This window comes from Haemaphysalis longicornis, unplaced genomic scaffold, assembly GCF_048455015.1.
Source record: "Haemaphysalis longicornis isolate Haplotype H1 unplaced genomic scaffold, Haemaphysalis longicornis Haplotype H1 scaffold_2, whole genome shotgun sequence".
Taxonomy (NCBI): Eukaryota; Metazoa; Arthropoda; class Arachnida; order Ixodida; family Ixodidae; genus Haemaphysalis; species Haemaphysalis longicornis.
Window position 1 is genome coordinate 58153209 of NW_027526295.1, and position 21718 is coordinate 58174926.

At 46.7% G+C, this 21718-nt stretch overlaps 1 pseudogene; it reads left to right on the forward strand.

The window, feature by feature from the left end:
* Positions 1 to 690: 690 nt before the first annotated feature.
* LOC144167988 (uncharacterized) lies at positions 691 to 2179 on the forward strand (annotated as a pseudogene).
* The last annotated feature ends 19539 nt before the right edge of the window (positions 2180 to 21718 follow it).

Genomic DNA, 21718 nt, shown 5'->3' on the forward strand with positions numbered 1-21718 from the left:
ATAACAAAGTAATTGCTTCAGGAAACCGGAGTACGTATTAGAAAGTGTATTAAGGTGCCTGTTGGCCGTCCCCTTGCTTCTGACTATGTCATCAAATTGACATCTTAACAGTTCACAAGAGCGTGAAATTGATAATGATTGTGGTGTTTAACGCGCCGAGGCAACGAGGCGATGAGGCGCGCCGTAGTGGAGGGCTCCGGATTAATTTTCTCCACCTGGGGTTCTTTAACGTGCGCCGAAATCTCGTACACAACGGCGTTTTTGCTTTTCACCACCATCAGAAAAGTGGCCGCCACGGCTGGAAATCGACCCCGCGCCCTCGTGCTCAGCAGCACAACGCCTTATCAGGCGTTGTGCTGAGCAACCGCGGCGGGATAGGAGCGTGAAATTCATTTTTATCCATCTTCAGCTCGCGTAATGGTCATATGAATTACGTAAAAGCTTGAAAATGCCGGCAGCCATCTCCTCAAACTACGCCTGAAGCTTTTACAAACCTTTGGCGGCGTGAACACTTGAAAAACTTCGGAAGCCACAGTTGTGCCCAAACCACTGTGAAAACTGCGTGCCAGTGAAAGAAATGTATTTTTGTCTGCCCATTAGTCGTTGATAGGAAAGCATAAAATGGGGTTTTCGTTTTCTTTTTATCAGCATCAATACAATCGTTTTTGAGGGCGCGGCAGCACTGCTAGGATGCCATATATCAACCCGTTTGTTTATCTGCCGCAGATAATTGGCGTCCTGCTGCTCACGCAAGCAGGAAGCGAAGACCCGGCTCTGCGCACCACTTCCCAACCACCAAGCGCATCATGTTCACTTTGCGCACTTGGAATATACGCTCGGCGATTTGCCTGGAAACAGGCCTGCTTCGGTGACTTCATGCGCTGACGCAGATCGCCACAACGTGAAGACGGCGCTGCTGGCAGACTGGAGTCAGGCCTGCTTCGGTGACTTCATGCGCTGACGCAGATCGCCACAACGTGAAGACGGCGCTGCTGGCAGACCGGAGTCGTATTAAGACCTGACACCCCTCAACTCAAGCCACAGGGCATGGCAGCACTGGCAGGATGCAACGTCTCAACCCGTTTGTTTATCTGCCGCAGGTGAGCAAGCGGTATGGCAAATGTATTCGTTCAAATTACCTATGCTTAATAGTGCTTCCGTGCCCTAGGCAGATGTGCGCACAATTGTATGACACGTGTGCCTGTATTAACGAATTACTGTTGCTCAGTGGTGACATTGAAACAAACCCGGGGCCCGATATGGCCAAGATCATAAAACAGCTTCAAGTAATTGCAGATGACATAAAAGAAGTAAAAGAAGAACGGTTTAAATCTATTGAAGACAAACTAGAACAGGTAACGTTACTGGAAAACAAGATCACGTCCTGCGTCTCCCAGGTAACCAATCTTCAAAAAACTATTCGGAGTTAAAAATAGAGGACTTAGAAAACCGGTCTAGAAGGTCAAATTTACTTGTCTCCGGTGTACCGGAGGAGGCAGACGAACACCCCGAAACCCGCGAACAAACTATAAGTGAGCAGATACTTAAAAACATAATGAAGATCAAACCCGTTCCAATAGAACGAATTCACAGGATAGGAAAACAAGATGCTAAAAAAACTAGACCAGTCATACTAAAACTCCTCGACTTCTGGGACAAAGCAACCATTCTTAGAAACTGCACGAAACTAAAGGAAGCGCTTTCTCTGTTGGAGAGGACTTCTCAAATAGAGTAAGAGACATCAGAGAAAAGCTTTGGCAAGTTGCAAAAACAACAAAAGAATTTGGAGACAAAGTATTTCTAGTCTATGGCAAGTTAAAAGTGAACGAAGATGTGTACCGATGGGATGAGGAAACAAATGCTATTGCGCTCATAACCGCTGGCCGTGACAGCATCAACCATGAAAAAAACGACGTAGCGGAAGCACCAGGCGAGCCACAACGCCGCAGCCAACGAAAGAAGTAACATTTCTTAACATTAACACCCACAGCATGCTTCAAAAATTAGTACTGCTTGAATCCCTACTTCTTGGAATTAAACCGGACTTCGTAGCTTTGAAAGAAACGTGGCTGACAAATGAGATAAAGGATTTTGAGGTAACACCCCCCCAACTAAGTTATCCTTCGTAAAGATAGGGCGACACATGGGGGAGGCCTGGCCATCTTAATGAAAAAAGACCTTTCCTTTGAAATACTTCCAGATGTTATCGGAGTCCAGGCAATATTTTGCAAGCTTCTCTTCACTTCTCGCCCAGTATTTGTTGGCTGCGTTTATCCCCGCTCATCTTCAGACAAGGATAGCTTGCAAGCATTGCACACGTATATGCGTCGGCGTGTACTCGGAGCGAGGCTAATCTTGCTCGGTGATTTTAATTTACCCGACATAAACTGGCAAACAATGCAACACCACAGCGCATGTTCGGATGTGCTCCTTGATATCATGTTGACTTTTAATCTCTCCCAAATCCTAAAGCAGCCTACCCGTGTTCAAGGGTGCTATTCTAATGTACTCGACTTGGTGTTTTTAAGTGATCATTTTCCTGCAGATCAAGCACAGACCGTAATTTTTGAAGGCATATCGGACCACGAAGTTATTCAAGGCTCTGTTTCTATATTTGGCGTCCCAATACCGTTCAACTCCTTTACTTCATATCTTGACTTTAACCACGCCGATGACACCAGCATACTCGATCATCTTTTCCATGAACTTGCTTCGTTTGAACTACTTGCGAATGATTCCGACACAAATATAGAAATCCTATGGGCAAGGTTCAAAGCGGTTGTAACACACTGCGTTCTTAACTATGTGCCGTCTAAAACAAAAAAAGAAGAAAACATAATCCCTGGATAACGCTTGAAATTATTCATTCCAAGCGTAAAGTAACACCCAGTTTTGTCGGGTGGGTCGCAAGGGTCGGTTTTAGGACCAATTTTGTTTCTTTTATATGTAAATGACATTGCTAATGACATTCATTCTAAGATTGAACTACGTCTATTTGCGGATGATTGCCTTATTTATTGTCGCGTCAAGAATGTTCAAGATCAAGTGCTGTAAACGAAAGCCTTCAAAAAATTTACGACTGGTGTATTATATGGGACATGAAAATTAATTTTGATAAATCGGCTTACATGACTGTATCTAGCAAGAAAACCCCGTTGCTTTTTACTTACACAATAAATAATAATCCACTTCAGCATGCCAGTAAGCTTAAGTATCTCGGGGTCACAATAACGAACAATTTCAACTGGAACGAGCACATCGACAACATCTGCGGATCTGCTCAATGCAAACTTGGTCTGTTAAGGCGAAAGTTAAAAGAAGCTACACCTGAGGTCAAGCTCAAGGCGTACCAATCAATTACACGGCCGACACTGGAGTACGCTAGTACAGTGTCGGACCCACACCAAGTGGGTTTAATAAACAAATTGGAACGGATTCGAAGGCTAGCCGCAAGGTTTATCTTCGGTGCGTACCGAAGAACGCCGTTTGTATCTGCACTATTATCTCGTGCCGGTTTGCCCGAACTCTCAGTGCGCAGAAAATTAGCTAGGCTGACATTCTTGTACCAACTGTATTATAATAAATTCAACTTGGATTCCAGGCTATACTTGCACCCCCCAGGGCGAGTGTCGCCACGAACAGGTCACTCTCATGCTGTGATGCCGTATGTGCCACGCGTTGATGTCTTGAGATTTTCTTTTCTTGTAAAATTATGGTTGAGTGGAACAACCTTGATGCAGATGTATTTATTGACACACCCACGACTGAATCATTTGAGCGTAAGCAGTCATTGTGTGTTCTCTGAATGTATTGCTTGTCTATTGCGGAACTGGTGTTACGTGTTTGTGGAAAATTATTTTCCATCCACCTCTGTAACAGCCCGCAAGGGCTAACAGTATTGGAAATAAATAAATAACATAAATCAAACGCCTCAGAAAAACTCTGAATGCAAAACCTGCGCCATGAATTCGGAACAAGTTGAGTCAAGCTATTAGTAACATAAAATCCCAAATAAAAATGTCGAAAGCAAACTATTTTACAAGTACGCTACCCAACTTTTTGAAAACATCTCCCCAGAAGTTCTGGAACTACCTCAATCCCAAAACCCGTAATAGGCCCGCGGCCCCGGAAGAAAGCAAAGATAAAGCAAACTCGCTAAATAACTATTTTCAATCTGTTTTCACGACTGATGACGGAAATTTGCCTGATGGTGACATCTGCAACCACCGGCATATTGAACCACTTGTTGTGACAGAGTCCAGAGTGATTAATTTTTTGTTAAAATTAGACACTAAAATGGGTGCCGGTCCGGACAACTTGCCAAATGAATTTCTTAGGAGTTATGCTGAATGGGTAGCCGAATACTTGTGTATACTTCTCAATAAGTCCCTATCAACCTGTTCCCTCCCCCAAGAATGGAAAATCGCAAAGGTAGCCCCTGTTCATACTCTGGTAGCAAAGCTGACACATCAAACTTCAGACCCATCTCACTAACAAGCACAACCTGCAAACTACTGTAACACATTAACACATAATTCTTAAACATCTAACATTGTACCTTGACCAGAATCACATCTTATCGCCATTACAACACGGTTTTCGCAAACGACTATCCACAGTTACCCAACTGGTTGAAGTAATTCACGACATCTCCCTCAATGTGGACTGCAGAAAACAAACCGATTTAATTCTATTGGATTTCTCAAAGGCTTTTGATCGGGTGCCACACAAAAAGCTTGTAAGAAAATTAGAAGCAACAATATGCACATGTCCGCTTACTGACTGGTTAGACAATTACCTGAGTAACCGAACGCAGTACGTGCAAGTCAATCGCGAAAGTTCTACCATAGCCAATTTTACGTCAGGTGTACCACAAGGCAGTGTTTTGGCGACCCTTTTATTCCTGATCTTCATTAATGATTTACCTGCTGGCATTGGTGTTATTGTGAGACTTTTCGCCGATGACTGTATACTTTATCAAGAAATTAACTCCCCAGAAGATCATGTAAAATTGAACAATGCTTGCAGTACATATCTAGCTGGTGTGCTCTCTGGCAAATGACCCTGAATGTTAAAAAACTGCTCTCTTGAGGATAACCAGAAAAAAGCATGTATCTGAATTCGTTTACGTTATAAATAACTCTCGACTTCCGTTAGTGACTGAACACGAATATCTAGGTTTAACTTTAACACAAGATTTTAAATGGGATATCCATATTAGCCATGTCACATCAGCTGCATTAAAGCGACTGTTTTTCCTTCGTAGAAGTCTCGGTTCTGCGCCATATAAAATGAAACTTCTCGCCTACAAAGCATTCCAGACCCGTCTTAGAATACGCAAACATCGCGTGGTTTCCCTTTAAAAACAATCGCATAAATGCCCTAGAACGAATACAAGGAAAAGCGATAAGATTTGCTTATAACAAGTACAGAATGACAGACTCACCCACAGAACATTTAAAAAAAGCAGGTCTCTTAACAATAAAAAACCGCGCTAAACTGGCACGTCAGAAATTCCTGTATCAATTAGTTCACGAACAGCTAAACCTAGACAGTTCAAAGTACATGTCATACACAGAAAGAAGGCCAACACGACAAAAGCATTCACAAACACTGAATGAATATCACTGCCGTACTGACTGTCTGAAATATTCTTTTTTCCACTTGTAATTAGCGAGTGGAATAATTTGCCGATCAGTATAACAAACAGTCAATCATTGGATACTTTTTCATCCATGCTTGAATGTTACTCATTGTCTTTGGAATGACAGAGTTTTTTTGTGCACTGTTTGAAGTGCTCGCTATTCTTTTTTCAGTACTAGTTGGTATTGATGTCCCATGGTATTGATGTAGTTATAATTGTACTGATGTAGTCAGAAAATCTATTGCTGTCGGTTTTGTCTCACTCGTATTGCAATATTTCAGTGAGTGCCCTTTGTATAGATCTTGCACTTTCACAATGTATGTGCCCTTCCTGCAATAATCCCTAATTGGGATTGGCAGTATGTTTAACTAAAAAATAAATAAATAAATCGTAGTGATCGGTTCTTCGTAGCGGGATCACAAGGGGCCGGGCATGCCTTTCCATTCCAAAGACCCGAACCATCTACATTTGTCGACTTCTTGCAGTACGTTTCTGATGCACCTGACCAAAAATTGGATAAAAAAACATGCTTTTATTATTATCCAAGTGATCGAGTTTTAGCTTGATAAATGATTGAATCACGAGCATCAATAAGGGTTCCTCTTACCAGCCGATGAGCTTCGTTGTCATCAACAAATCACCTAACTGACAGCCCCCCCTTTTTTTGATGTTGCCCGCCTAAACTTCATGTAACATAGCAGCAGATGATATCGCTCCGAAAGTAGGAGCTGTAAATTCCAACATGTATTGCAAGGTTCCCAGTTAACATTAAACAGACAGACATAATCTGGCACTAAAGTGGAGGAAGATAAATAAATTTTCACAAAACAATTGTGTGAGCTTTTTCAGTTGAACACACAAATTTCGCTTTGATTTGGTTACTGTGTGGCTTGGTTCAACGTCACTGTACGACTTTGGGGGAGAAAACACTATCCTTAACCTAAAGAATAGGTTGTTTTAGCTCTCGTTAATTCGCGTACCTCTTTTATATTAGCTATAAGATGTTTCAATATCTTTCCTCTCAATATAAGAAAGGTTGTCGGCGATTTTTGCAAGCTTACGGTGAAACTACAAGTAATTTCGTCGCTGTTGTATGCAGAAACGTCGCTGATTTATCCCAGGAAACTGCGTTATCTCCTCGGCCCATCTCCTTTTCTGCCGCCCCCTACCGGGCTTGTTTTTTCTAGGGATCTACTCCGTTAATCTTAATGACCGGAGATTATCCTGCCTTTGGAATACATTGCCTGCCTGCACCCACTTCTTCTTAACTTGTACTAATATGTCCTTAACACGCGTTTGTTCCCAGACCCACTCCGGTCTCTTCTTGACCCTTAACGTAACACCTATTACCTCCCGTTGCATTGCCAGTTGAGGGGTCAGCCATTTAGGTTTAACCCTTTTAGTGAGCCTCCAAGTTTCTACCACCTAGGTGAGTACCGGTACTATCAGCTGCTGTACACTTTATTCTTCAGGAACAATGGTAGGCGTCAATTCATTATCTGGTAATGCCAGCCGAATACACTCCACCCCATTCTTATCTTTCTAATTATCTCTGTCTCATGGTTGGTATTCGGGGTCATAACTTGGCCTAAGTAAATATATTTGCGCACACATCCACTACCTCGCCACCTATCTCAAACCGCTGTACTCTCCCGAGCTTATTCATCATTACTTTAGTTTTCTGCACATTAATTTTATGCCCCACGGTTCTCCTCTGTTTGTCCAGTGCGGTAAGCATGCTCTGCAATTCGTCACCCGGGTTACTTAGCAAGGAAACGATCTCTATTGACCCTTACAACCCCTGTTTCCAATCTAATCTTCCGAATACTTCTTTTAAATATGCTGTGAATAACACTGGAGAGATGGTGTCTCCTTGTCTGACGCCCGTCCTTATAGGTATTTTGCTGCTCTCCTTATGGAGGATGATGGTAGCAGCAAATCTCTTGTAGATACCATGCAGTATTCTTACATAATGTTTGTCTATACCCCAATTCCGCAATGCCTGCTTTGAGGTTTCAACTGAGTCAAATGCTGGTAAATAGCCTCGCCCTACGATTAATCGACGCATACCAAACGCCCCAGTATTCCATTCGCCGCCTCTAGACTCCACGGCGCCATTTTTTCTCCGCTTCTTTGAAGGTGGTATACTGGATACTTCATTGCGGAGCACATGCTCGCTCGAAAAACCTGTATTTCGTTTGAGAAACTTGTGTCCTTCCTACCTTCTTGACGATATCGTGCCAACCATGGCTACATTGAATGACGAAGAAAGACATGGTAGCTTCTAAAGCACCAACATTGGTACGTATTGAAAAAAGTTGGTATTCGGGCGTTGGGCTTTCAATTATTCAACGAACAACGGTAACTACCCACGCGCGTTTCCACGTACCGCTGTTTCTGAAATTTGAAATCCGGAATAGCCCAGCCCCTAATTACGCTTGTGCAGTAAGCTCTCCACGCCTCAGTTTGTACTCCGCTCAAGAGGCATGCCGTAAATGAGATTGTTCCTATGGACCAGGAAGGCACGAAATATCCCCTCCTTCTAGAACTTCAATCAGCGAACGCATGTCCAATTTCCCACGAAAGCCGAAACGAAGTGATTGCGAGTGGTTGTAGCCATATATTTGGATTCGGGCTTGCACCTACGCGTGCGAACTGAGCGTCGCGAACAGCGGTCAATCAAGGACTCACGCCTCGAGCGGGGCTTTTGAAACATTCATTTACAGTGGTCTTAACTCGTGCGGCGGGTACATTTTCGGAAGCACATTATTTTAATTTGGAGAAGTGAGAGTAAAACCCCGGAGAGGAAAGTTGCACGCCATATTCGCCGTAAAAACAGGGGTAGAATTGCAGAGAACATACAAAGTTTCCATATTAGTTCTATATTTTGTGCAGAAAACCAGCTTTCAATGCGTAGCATTGTTTTCGTTGTAGCCCCAAACCACCCCTCTTGGCCCAATCGTACAAATACCAACATTTACACAAAAATTCGTAATCAGACGAGTTAAAACTTTTATTTGGTATAATACGTTATGTAGGGATTAGTAGACCTGAATTTAAAAGAAACTATATAATACAAAAAGAGAAGACTTTTTATGGGAATGAGTCTGCTTGCCTGATTTGAGATAGACTGGTTGCTTGCCCTTATATATACTTAGACTGCAGAAAACATTTAAAACATACTTGATGCATATGCTGAACATAAAAATCAAATTCCTGGCTCGTGTTGTACAACACAACACAAAACCGAGCTTTGCAGAAGCTATAAATGCTATAGGCATCTCTGTACTTCCATAACGACGACATATCATGCCATCTAATTTCCCACCTTAGACTCAATCACCCATTTGCATAACATTTACCGTAACCAGACTCACACCGAAGAAAATTGTGTTAGATTTACTCGAATCAATGAAAACTTGCCCATATAAATAGCCGAGACCAGCATATGCCCGAATTTTTACTGATGGCGCATTTACGCCTGACTGCTTCTTCTGGACGCGTATTTTCATCAACCGGGAAACCGCTGTTATACCATCTCGAGCAAACAACATCATTCACATCTGTTGAGCTTGATGCCATTAAACAAGCAATTCGCTGCAGTCTACGCCCGCATTCAGCACAGTGGGTTATCGTTACGGATTCAAAGACAGCGCTACGAACTCTTCGACGAGCCAGCTGCTCCAGCAATCACGAATATATATCCCTCGACGCCTCCTACCTAAATCAACTACCCTGCGTCGCCGGGCCCCGCGTGACACTAAAGTGATGATTTGATTGATTGATTGTGGGGTTTAACGCGCCGACGCAACGCAGGCGATGAGGCGCGCCGTAGTGGAGGGCTCCGGATTAATTTTGACCACCTGGGGATCTTTATCGTGCGCCGAAATCTCGTACACACGGGCGTTTTTGCTTTTCGCCTCCATCAGAACAGCGGCAGCCGCGGCCGGGAATCGAACCCGCGACCTTGTGCTCAGCAGCGCAACGCCTTAGCTACTGAGCCACCGCGGCGGGTGTGACACTAAAGTGGATCCCTGCCCACTGCGGCATCGTAGGCAACAAAAAAGCAAATGAGACTGCCAAAGAAGCACTGCAGCTGCGGAACATGGCGCGTTTTCTTCACGAAGCACCATGCCTTGAGACTAGGAAAGAAGCTTGTTTTCGGCGAAAGAAGCAACTTCTGATTTCACCCGGAAAACCAGCACCCCTTTCTGCATTATGTATATCCTTCTTTGGCATTGAGGCTACCGGAGCGAGTTCCACTTCGTCTAGAGAATTCGTTCCATCGATTACGTCTCAACGCAGCTCTCGCAAATATATTCCGGTATCGCATTGGCCTAACCTTGATCCTTTATTGAGAGAACCGGGGTTCACTGGAAATAGTCGAGCATATCTATACTGCAGTGACCTGCCTACAGCCAAGCAAAAAACGACCTCAAACAGAACATCGAGTGCCTCTACTACAGTTTACCAACTTTAAAAGCACTTCTGGGACCATGGCCATCTCACTCGTCTCAGCGCAAAGTGCTAGCCGCATTATTTGGTTACCTCCATGACATCGGTGTCACTCAGGCTACACAGGACTAGATATCCTCTTGCAAACGTCTAGACCTTTCCCATGAAACCGCTACAGACTTGCACACGGGCTACTTGCCTTTTTTCACTTTTTTTCGCTTTTTTTCGCTTCTTCTATTTCCTGCATTCTTTTCTCTTTTCAGTCTTGTGACTTTATTTCCTCCGACCGACGCTCGCAGGGTAACATGCAGGCGACCACACTCCGGTGAACCTCTGCTTTCTTCTAATAAAGTGCTTTCTCGCGTCTTCTTTCTGCACCGTAGAATTTGCGTCTGTTCGTTTTTAAGCCCTTGTTTTGTTTGGCAAGGATTATTTCGGCAGGCTTTTTTTCTATTACACCTTGTTTTTGCCTCATTTTTAGCTTTCGTTTCTTAATCTTACGGCATTAATTACGCCACCAAGTATACCGGCAGGCCCTACATTTCTCAAATCAGAGTTCCGCGCTACTTGTGTACATCTGTTGGATCTGCTGAAATGCGATCGGCGTTTATGCGTTTCCTAGTCAGTACAGCCAGCTGTCACCTGAGCTTGCTCACGGGGGTTATATTACCACATAAACGTACCTAAAGCATACAAAACCACAGTAACGTAAATAAATAACTGCCGAAACTCACCTGCAATGGTTTAAAACCAAGTTGTAAAAAAATATTCAACAGAAATAGCTGAACCCGATGTAAAAGGAGAAAACCCGCAAAACTGTACAAGACGCAGTATCTGAAACTGCCCAAAAGACGACGGAAATACCCAAAATCCCATTTATAATGCATAAAGATGTCATAAATAGAATATATGCGTGATAACAAATGGTAATATTCAAATATGACAAACCCTTGAAAATAAAAAAAAACTTGTAATGCGATTTGAACCCGGGTTGTTCGCTTTGCAGGAGCGTTACTACTACACTACGAGACCAAACTATTCTGAGCGAGTAAATTGAGGGCCACATAAACCTGGACACGCCTTCAAACATGCCCCTAGATGGCGCCATGAATCGCTGGGCTACGCTCACTAGGAAACGCGTATATGCTTGGTACTATGGAGGCGACGTGCGGAGATTACCCGTTGCGCTTTGTCTATTAAGCGCCATGATTTGTAAATAGTTCTCATATATGTCATATTGCATTTGAAGAAATGTCGCAAAAAAGGAAACAGAGATAGCAGAGTTAATAGAGTGCCGGGTGCTGCTTCGCAGACCCACGATCAGATCGCATTATATCAGTAGCACCTTTTTACTGTTCACTAAGCAAAGCTAAAATGGAGGCAAGTTGGTTATACACGTCCTGAAACCGCACTGAAGTAAAACATACACAGACAAGAAACACCACAAAAAGGCCTAACGATGCGCGAACTATCCACTGATTTATTTGTTTCGCAAGACTGACTAATATACATAACAAGGTTCTCGTACAAATCTAGATGTTAAGGGGTGATAACATGATGATGTCAACCGGTGGAACATGTCTTTTAGCCAACTTTATTTTAACCAACTTTAGTTAACCCACCTAGTTTAGCCAACCCGTCGTTTTTCTTCTCTGATTTCCATCTGTGTTTCCCCTTTCACAAATGGGCCAGTGGCGATACGGAAAAAAATGGTTTGCTGTTCAAAAATGCGCTTCATGGTCTCGAATTCACATTTGAGTATCCAGAACAGTCGACCAATAGGTTTTTGGGCCTGCCGATACTGGAAGGGGCTAGCCACACATGCTGGGGATACACGACTAGAGAGGAAAAGGACTTGATGAGATACCATTCGGACCCCTCCAAACAGGTAAAAAGTGTCGTTACGTATTCTACCATGATTTCGGGTATCAGAAAAGCTTGCGCGAACAAGGTGGGGTACAGCCTTAGTGTTCAAGTAGACAGGTTAAGGTTAAGCAGCTTTCTTGACGATCAATTAGCAGAAGTGGCCAAAAAGGCGCAAAAGACAGCACTAAAAAAGGAAAGGACCCTGGTAGGTGAGCAGTCAAACAAAAAAAACGCGTCCGGTTGTTCAACCTGATATTCATAAGGTTGTGCATAGGCTAAAAAAGATTGCTACAAGACATGACCTTCCGGTTGTGTTCACACCGCCGAGAAACTTGAACATTATCGTCATCATCAGCCTGTCTACGCCCACGGCAGGGCCAATGTATCTACCATAGATCTCCAATTATCCGGGTAATCTGCTAACTGCGACCAAATTATCTTCCAAAACTTCTTGATCTCATTTGCCCATCCAAATTTCTTCACCCCCTACCACACTTACCTTCTCTAGGGATCCACTCTGTTACCCTTGATGACCAACGGTTATCTTGCCTTCGCATAACACGCCCTGCCCCCACCCATTTCTTCTTCTTAATGTCTACTAACATGTCCTTAACGCACGTTTGTTCCCTGACCAACTCCGGTTTCTTCTTGCCCCTTAAGGTTACACCTATCATTTTCCGCTCCATTGCCCGCTGAGTCGATCTCAATTTAAGTTGAACCCTCTTAGTGAGCCTACAAGTTTCTCCCCGTAGAGGAGTATCGGTAAGACGCCGCTGTAATACACTTTCTTTTTCAGGGACAATGCCAGGCTGATATTTCTTTACTGAGAATGCCTCCCGAATGCACTCCACCCCATTTTTATCCTTCCTATTATCTGTGCCTGGTGGTTGGGAGCCGGGGTTACAACTTGCCCTAAGTAGATATATTCGCTTATCGCTTCCACTTGCTCGCCACCTACTAAAAACCGCTGTGCTCTCCCGATGCTGTTGGGCATTACTTTAGTTTTCTGCATAATATTTTATGCCAACGATTCCACACTGCATGTACAGTGCGGTAATCATGCTTTGCAATTCGTCCCCCGAGTTACTTATCGAGGCAACGTCATCAGCAAATCTGAAGTTCTGCTGTATTCTCCTGTAACCCTTACGCTTAGCTGTTCCCAATTCATTGTTCTGAATACCTCTTGTAAACAAGCTGTGAGTAAAATCGGATAGAAAATTGACGAGCCTTTTTGTAAAGGTCACCGATGTGCGGAAACTCTGAAACACATGCTCTACTAACCAGGAGAACAATTTTGCAGAATGCAAAAAAGGAATAGTGTACCGTCTGCAATAGCCATGCGGAAAGTGCTCGGTTAGTCAGTAATGTCGCTGCGTCCATACGAGACTCATAGCACGTGAGGACAATCCGCAGCAGATTACTCACCCAGGGAGGCTGGCGACAATTGCCATCATTGCCGCCAGTGCCCCAGCGTTCGGTTTCACAAATACAAGCGTCCTGGGCCGAAGAAAGAAGAAGATAGAAAGGGGATCCTAGAAGACTTCAACATTATGAAAACGGACGGTTGCATAAGCATTCTGTGAGTGACCCTCACAGATAGTAAGATAGAAATGCACACGCACGCACAGAGGAGCAGAGTGCGGAGGTGGGTTTCAAGGGTTTGAATCATCGTCTTATCACGTAAGAATTCTGCGAATCTGTAGACAATTTCTTAAATTGGCGAGCATTTTTTCATAGAGTGCGTAAACTTAAGAAACCACCAGATCGCTTTATAATATGCGTAGCTTGAAACTGGTGGAATCGGCCACAATTGATAGGAATCAGCTTAGTTGAAGTAAGTTGTAAGTGACAACAATGTCTGCGGGACAAACCTAGCCACCGCAATGGGCGTTAGAGAAATGTCTTAGTTCAAGGCTTGCATCGAAAGAAGAATGTGGCTCAGCCGAAGTATAAATGTATCTTGTCGCGCACGCCCCACTACATTCACGAAATCTCACCCTTCCTTCTTACGAGCTTTGGGAGAGGGCTCTGACAAGTTAATACCTCAGTGACCAGCGCCTCCTGGTGTTGAGGGTATTGAGGCTGGGAAAGCTCAAGGGGTCTTGGACTGAGGACTCTTCCGACACCTTCTCGCAATAAACACGTTTACTCTCTTTCTCTCTTCTCTCTCTCTCTCTCTCTCCCTCTGACGTTCTTCTGGCATCGGTCTTAGCACACGAACACCTGTCGTCTCAGTCGACGTTTAAGGGTAATGTCAGACATCGGGGTTTTGAGTATTCGACATCTCACGCATTCGGGAAACTATTGCACAGCAGTATTCTTTATTCCAAATCAACGCTGATCATTGCTTGAATGTTATTCGCAACTTCCGACAGAAGATAAACATTCCCTTAATTATCTATGCTACTACTACCTAAAAGAGTTCATCGATCTTTCCACTTTGAAATGGCGAGCAGCGAAGCTGGGGTGGGTTTTACCTCTATCGACGGAACAATGCACGAAACAAAACACGTTAGTTTGTAACTTGCGATGGCACATTCTTTCTGTTAATCAGCTGCATGAAACTTGGAGGTACGGGAGTTTTTTACTTGCAGACCTACGTATGGCTGCCCGTTTTCCTCCCCTGGAAGTGCAAGGGTTGACCACAAGCGGGAATTTTCTAACGCCTAACAGGTCACAGCGAGCGATGCAAATTTGAAAAGTAGATCAGGTTTGGTGTATTGTTAAAAGCCCTCATAGCCGTTAATCACTGCCGAAATATCTTCGGTCAGTTTCAGCAAAACCTCAGCTACAGCCATTTCGTGTTACAATAAACCCTCAGCAGACGGTCATGTATTGACTGCGGATAAAATCCTGGAAATTTACAACTTCATGAAATAACTGATTAAGACAAGCAAGCTAAACTCGGCGTATTGGTGTGCACGACCAATGGTAATGTAACTTGCTTTAGGATACATTCTAGAAAACAAGAATTACAGGTTTTTTTTTGTCTGAGCATTCCCCCCATCTTTAGAATTTTCGTTCCACAGTGCTTGTCCGCGTCCGCTATATGGCAAAGAAAGACATTACAGCTTCGCTGTAAAACGCACCCCCTAGCACGCACACAAACTGGCATTGTGCGCCGGTTGAGGGGGAGAACCAAAAGTATACGACATACTTTGATGCAGTGCAAAGTATCCGACCAGTATTCAGCTGGGGAGGCACGTTACTTCCGGAATCCCTCGGCCTTAAACTTAGAGGTAAAGTGAATTGGAAAGCAGCAGAGGTTAGTAAAATGTGCTTAAAATGTTGGTTGATGAATAGCAGAGCGACAACTAGACGGAATACTAGGAAAAGTAAGTCAGACTAGCACAAAAGTACCATGAAGGGTAAACGTCTTTTCTTGACAAGAGGTGAGCCTGCAGCAGCGTTACTAAACTAATATAAATTTGCAGCAACACCCAGATAAAAATGGGAAGCAGCTAATTTTTATCAGTGGCGTCATCACTCTGTGGCCAGTGTTGCCGCGGATTCTTTTTAACTGCACTGCATGCATCCCTCCATCCACACTGTTAATTTGTCATTTCCAGCCAACACAGACGCCCAAGTCATTCTCGCTGATGATTTAAGGGACTCTGCAACACTTACCGTCGACTATTCGGAATGTATTTTGGGGTAAAGCCTATTGTCCCAGCAATCTCCTCGAGCAAGAATTATGAAACTCTGTTCACTATCGCTGAAACTACGCGCGATGATAAATCGCGCATAATTGTTCCCTCTCAACTGAACCGAGGACAACGCTACGAAAGCTGCGTGGTTTGTCCCAGAAAGGGGGGAAACTCGCGGCGTTCTGTTCGGCGGCCGTCGACATATCACAGGCCGCGGAGTTTTCTCCTTTCGGCCGCAACGTAGATGGGTCTATTTTGGTCTGGTGCCACAGAAAGCAGGCATCGCTGCCTGCTCGCAAGCGCGTGCTCAGGCTTGTAGGGCGTTTTTGAAGCTATAAACGTTTGTCGTCGAGTGGTCTCGTTGAAAGGAGGAAATGCAAACAATAAGCCATGGTGTTGACCAGCGACCGCCAATTAGACAGCCATGACCAAAATGGCGTCGTTTAGGCCATGTCAAGGGTGCATAATGAGGAGAATTGAAGAAATCGCGGTTGGTTGTTCTGCGTCTTTCACGGCCATCTGTGCGCTAACTGATTTGCGTGCACGTGTAATATTTGGCTCCGGTATTCCTGGTAGTGAGGTCTAAACGTCCGCAGGTTTACTTGCACTGCACAAAGAGTTTTGCCTGGTCCCTTTAGGGGAAACTGCGTTGAGCGAGTCACGGGTGCGGACGTGGTCATCGCTTTGGCCAACCTCTACATCTGTCGGGAAGCAACGCAAAGGGAGGGTACTACCCAGGGTAGTAGCCTGTTTAGTACGCACAGGGGGCAGTGGTTCCCTCTTTTCACCCGAGCAACTGGTGCTTACCGGGCAGCACGAGAGACGTCTAGGGTGTGCATCTTCTTACCCGTCAATCTTCCCATTTGTCAGTGCCAACGTAAAAAAACTGCTGTGATTGACTCCACGTTCGCCACAGAGAATGAGAGGTTGAACATTTCTCTTTACGGCACGTATTTCCCGACGTACTCACCACTGCTCACCGTTTTGCGAAAAATTTAACTACGCTGAACACATACCTTATACAAAATACAAACCTTTATACCCTTGCACAAAGTACATACCCTTGTACCCCTGATTCAACCCAAATATGCCACTTTGAAATTTTTGCTTTATTTGGTTGCCAACTATGCTTGGAATCCGCCAATATTTTGTTTCTTTTTAGCTGCCATGACAATTTTTTAAACTTCCGGGCCAGTCCGAGTATAGCAAGGTAGCCTACACCATATAACATATTTAAATGCATTAAAACTCGACTAGCACGGCCGAAAATAAACCCATGTGCCTGCTTTTACAGATTCTAAATATCTCTAAAACAATTAGGACAAGAAATAGTTTCTCCTGAACTAACTATCCCTTCTGCCGATTCTTTAGGTTTCATATTTTTAGAAAGAAGCTCAGCATTTTTTCAACGATGTATATTTTATACCATGCGGTTACTGCCCAGTCTAATTCATTTCGATTGAAACAACCGCAACGCGCAGACAAACAACAAGGAAGTCAAATATGCTCATTGTTTGTCTTTTTTCCTCAGTATGTTCAGTGAAGCATTTTTTGTATTGGAATTTCTATATTGGGTTTTATCTGTCTTGAATTTTAAAGACAGAGGCGGAGTATTCCCTACGGAGATTGCGCCAACTGGACAAACAGAGGAAAGAAGACAAACAATCCGCAACGCGAAGACAAACAACAAGGAAGTCAAACATTTGGCATTTTTTGTCTTCCTTCCTCTGTATGTTCAGTAAAGCATTTTTCGTGTTGGAATTTCAATATTGGGTTTTACCTGTATGGACATATAGTGACTGGGGCACAGTATCTACGTCACAGACTAAGTAAGCACGCTATTGGTGGTTAGAGACCGTGATATTTTATTATGGCGCAGCTACGCCCATACCAGCGCAGGGTCTACTGCTCCGCACAGGTCGCCAACAAAGAGCGCGCGGCATTGCGCAACGTCAGGGAGAGAAAGACGCCGCGCATGGCGAGGAGTATGCACGACGCGGGCAAGAAGCGGCGGTGGCGAAAAGGAATACGAAGTGGGAGTGACCATACTACCTCTGTGGATGGCCATGCTTCGCTGTGCAAACCCTAATGTGGGAATGCTAGCTTTCAAAATCCAAGGTGCAACGATCCCCTTCAAGTTGGTTTCGCTTGTAAACGGAAGCGCCTTGCTCGGAAGCCATTTTTTTTTATTTTAACACGCAAGTGTTTGATGCCGCTGTACAGCAACACCTCACCGACGTCATATCCATCACAGAAATGACATCGCCAGAAGAAGTTCCATTCACGCGGCGCCGCTAGGATTCGAGCCCACGATCACTCTTACCGCCACGGGAGGCGTCAAAAGCACTGGTAACTGGGCTATTAAGTCATGCCCGTATAGAACTGTCGCGACCGGCGCAGTGACAACCAGCCACGACAGCGTTTGGGCTCGAACTGATTTTTTAATCCTCCAGCACGAGCGCACGTGAGCGTGCGCCTCGTGGTTCCGCCTTCGGCGTCGTCGTCGTCTCGGCGCGGTGGACACGCGCCGCTACAGGGCTGCTCCCCGTAGAGCCGGAGGCCGTTGTTGAAGACCACGTGACAGCTTTGGACGATTGATGGTGCAAAGTTCTGGGCATGGTTGTTGAGACGGGGAAGGTCTGGCTGGGTCGGAGAGAGGAGGGGTATGCAGGCTTTACCCGGTCAGCAGCCACGACGTCTTGGCAGCCGTTGATGTCGAGGGTTAACGTCTTCGGGTGCCGCTCGATGACGCGGTACGGGCCATCGAAAGCGGGAGTGAGGGGTCGACGGGCAGCGTCGTGGCGCACGAACACGTGAGTGCAGGAAGAAAGGTCCTGGCTCACGAAGACGGAGTGGTCGCTGCGTTGTCGAGGAAGGACAGGCCGGATTTGCTCGAAAAGGCGACGAAGATCAGCCACGTAACCGGCGGGGTCCGAAGGACCATCGGCTGTCGGAGGTGTGAGGAGGTCGCCCGGGAGACGAAGAGGGCAGCCATACACCAGCTCGGCAGATGTGCAATGCAGGTCTGCCTTAAAAGCCGAGCGTAGTCCGAGCAAGACGAGGGGAAGGTGGTCGGCCTAGTGTTCCCTTGGCTCGTAGGTGGTGAGAGCTGCCTTGAGTTGGCGGTGTAAACGCTCCACCATCCCGTTGGCAGTCAGATGGTAGGAGGTGGTGTGTATGTGGCGTACTCCCAAGATGGCAGCGAGAGCGTTGAACAGGGCTGATGTGAATTGACGCCCGCGATCAGTGGTGACAACAGCGGGGCAGCCGAAACGGGACACCCAACCACCAACAAATGCTTTGGCGACTGTTTCCGCCGTAATATCAGGTATCGGGATTGCCTCTGGCCAGCGCGTGAAGCGGTCGACGCACGTCAACAAGAAGGTGGCGCATCGCGACGGTGGTAGGGGGCCGACCAGGTCAATGTGCACGTGCGCGAAACGGCTGTCCGGTGGATGGAATGGCGAGGCAGGAGTGACAGTGTGCCTGGTTACTTTGACGCGTTGGCACTGGAGGCAGGTGCGTGCCCACCGGCGGACATCTGCATTCATCGAGGGCCAGAACCACCGAGCTGTGACGAGGTGTTGAGTTGCTCGGATGCCGGGGGGACTCTTGCCGTGCAGGGTGTCGAAAACGGCTCGACGAAACGCCGGTGGAACATAAGGTCGGGATACGCCGGCTGACGTCTCACATGTGATTGTGCCTTCGGTAAACGGCAACTGCACATCCGTGAAAGTCAGCGTGGAGGTGTCAGAGCGGCGTTGCTGGAGCTCAGGGTCTTGTCGCTGTGCAGAAGCAAGCTCTTCCATGGAAATTGGTTGGGGTGTAGACGAAAGTGGTTCGTCGCGAGACAGCGTGTCAGCAGCAGTGTTGATCGGGCCGCTGACATGGCGGAGATCGACAGTAAACTCCGAGACGAAGGAGAGGTGACGGATCTCACGCGACGAGTACGAGCTGTGGTTGCGCTGGAAAGCGAACGTCAGGGGCTTGTGATCCGTAAGGACGTAGAAGTCCCTGCCTTCCAGGAAATGCCGGAAATGTTTGATGGCAAGGTAGACAGCCAGTAGCTCGCGCCCGAAGGTGCTGTACCTCGTCTCGGCAGGTTTCAGCCTCTGGGAGTAGAAACCAAGTGGCTGCCAACCGGAGACGAACTGCTCAACCACGGCACCGACAGCCACGCTGGAGGCGTCGGTTATTAGACGAAGTTGAGCATCAGGAACGGGGTGTATAAACATGGCAGCGTCGGAGAGGGCCTTCTTCGCAGCAGAAAAGGCGGACGCTGCTTGCTCGCTCCACTCGAAGTGCTCTGCAGGGCCTGTCTTGGTGGCCAGCAGATCAGTGAGGGGCTGGACTAGTTCGGCACAGTTGGAAATGAACCGCCGATAGAAGTTCAGCAGGCCCAAGAACTCTCGAAGCTTCTTAATTGAGGTGAGCTGTGGAAAGTCCTGGATGGCCTTCACCTTGGTGTCGAGAGGTCTGATGCCCTGTGGAGTGACCAAGTGGCCCAGAAACTCGATGGTCTGCACGCCGAAGACACACTTTTTGGGGTTGATGACGAAGCCATATTCGTCAAGCCGAGTTAAAAGGGCTCGCAAGTGCACTTCGTGCTCGGATGGTGATGAGCTTGCGATCAAGAGGTCGTCGAGGTAGGCAAAGACAAAGTCTAAACCGCGGGTAACCTCGTCGATGGCAATTTGAAAGGTCTGGACGGCGTTACGCAGGCCGAAGGGCATGCGGACATATTCGGAGAGACCAAATGGTGTAATGATGGCAGTCTTCGGTATGTCTGCTGGCTCCACAGGTATCTGGTGATAAGCTTTGACCAAGTCCACCTTGCTGAATATCTTGCAGCCTGCCAAATTCGCGTTGAAGTCCTGCAAATGAGGGAGCGGGTACCGGTCCGGCACGGTGATCGCATTGAGGGCACGGTAGTCACCGCATGGCCTCCAGTCACCGGGGTCCTTTTTGGGTACCATATGCAGGGCTGACGCGTAGTTGCTCGAGGATGGACGGACAATTCCCAGTTCCAGCATGTGCTCGAACTCCCGGCGAGCAATGGCATAACGTGATCCGGCGAGACGACGCGCTCGAGCGAAGACAGGGGGTCCCTTCGTGACGATGTGGTGGGTGATGGTGTGCTTCACCGGGGACTCTCCCGTGTGGGGTCTTGTGATCGCGGGAAAATCTGCAAGTATCTTCTCGTACACGGAAGATAGAACAAAGGCTCGAAGTCCTGTCGCCGTGGCAGAGGAGAGAATGCCATGTACTGAAAGGCTCTTCGTCATGTCCACGAGGCATCGAGAGTGCACGTCCACGGCCAGGTTGTAGCAAGCCAGGAAATCAGCACCGAGAATGGGCTGCTTGATGTCAGCAATTGTGAAAAGCCACCGGAAGGTGCGACGTAGGCCAAAATTGACTGTGAGCGACCGCTGGCCGTAGGTGTTGAGCGGCGAGTTGTTGACGGCGATTAACGGGAAGGTCATTTCTCGGCGTCGTCGGTCTAGCGAAGAGGCCGGTATGACGCTGACGTCTGCTCCCGTATCGACCAAGAAGCGGTGGCCGGCAACCTTGTCGGTGACATAGAAGAGGCGGCTGACTGCATGACGGGATTCACTTGCCGCCGCCAGTGTCCGGTCTCCTAGTTTCCCGTCCATGAGCAAGGCTGGCTGCACTTGCGGGCGGCAGTGCCGAAAGTACGATGATACCAACAGACGCCCGAAGGGCCAGGCTCACCGCGTGTTGCGGAGGAGCCATGTTGAGAACGGGACGGGGATGGGGAGTACCGTCGGTCGCGGGATGCACGTCGGCGTCGGTGCAAGAGGGGTGCGAGGGATGACAGCTGATGGCTGAGTTCATCAATGCGGCTCTCAAGTCGACCAAGCCTGGAGTCGTCCCTTGAGGTGGAGGGCGTATCGACGACTGCGGCGATGCTTGAGGACCGGGAATAGTCCGCGATGCGGTCAGCCAGTTCCGCGAGTTGGTCGAGTGGCATGTCAGCGGCTGCCGCAAGTACCAATACCATGTTCTGGGGGAGGCGTTGAAGGAAGAGCTCCCGAAGAAGTGGATTTTTGAGGTCCTGGCCATGATCGCCCAATAGCTGCCGCAT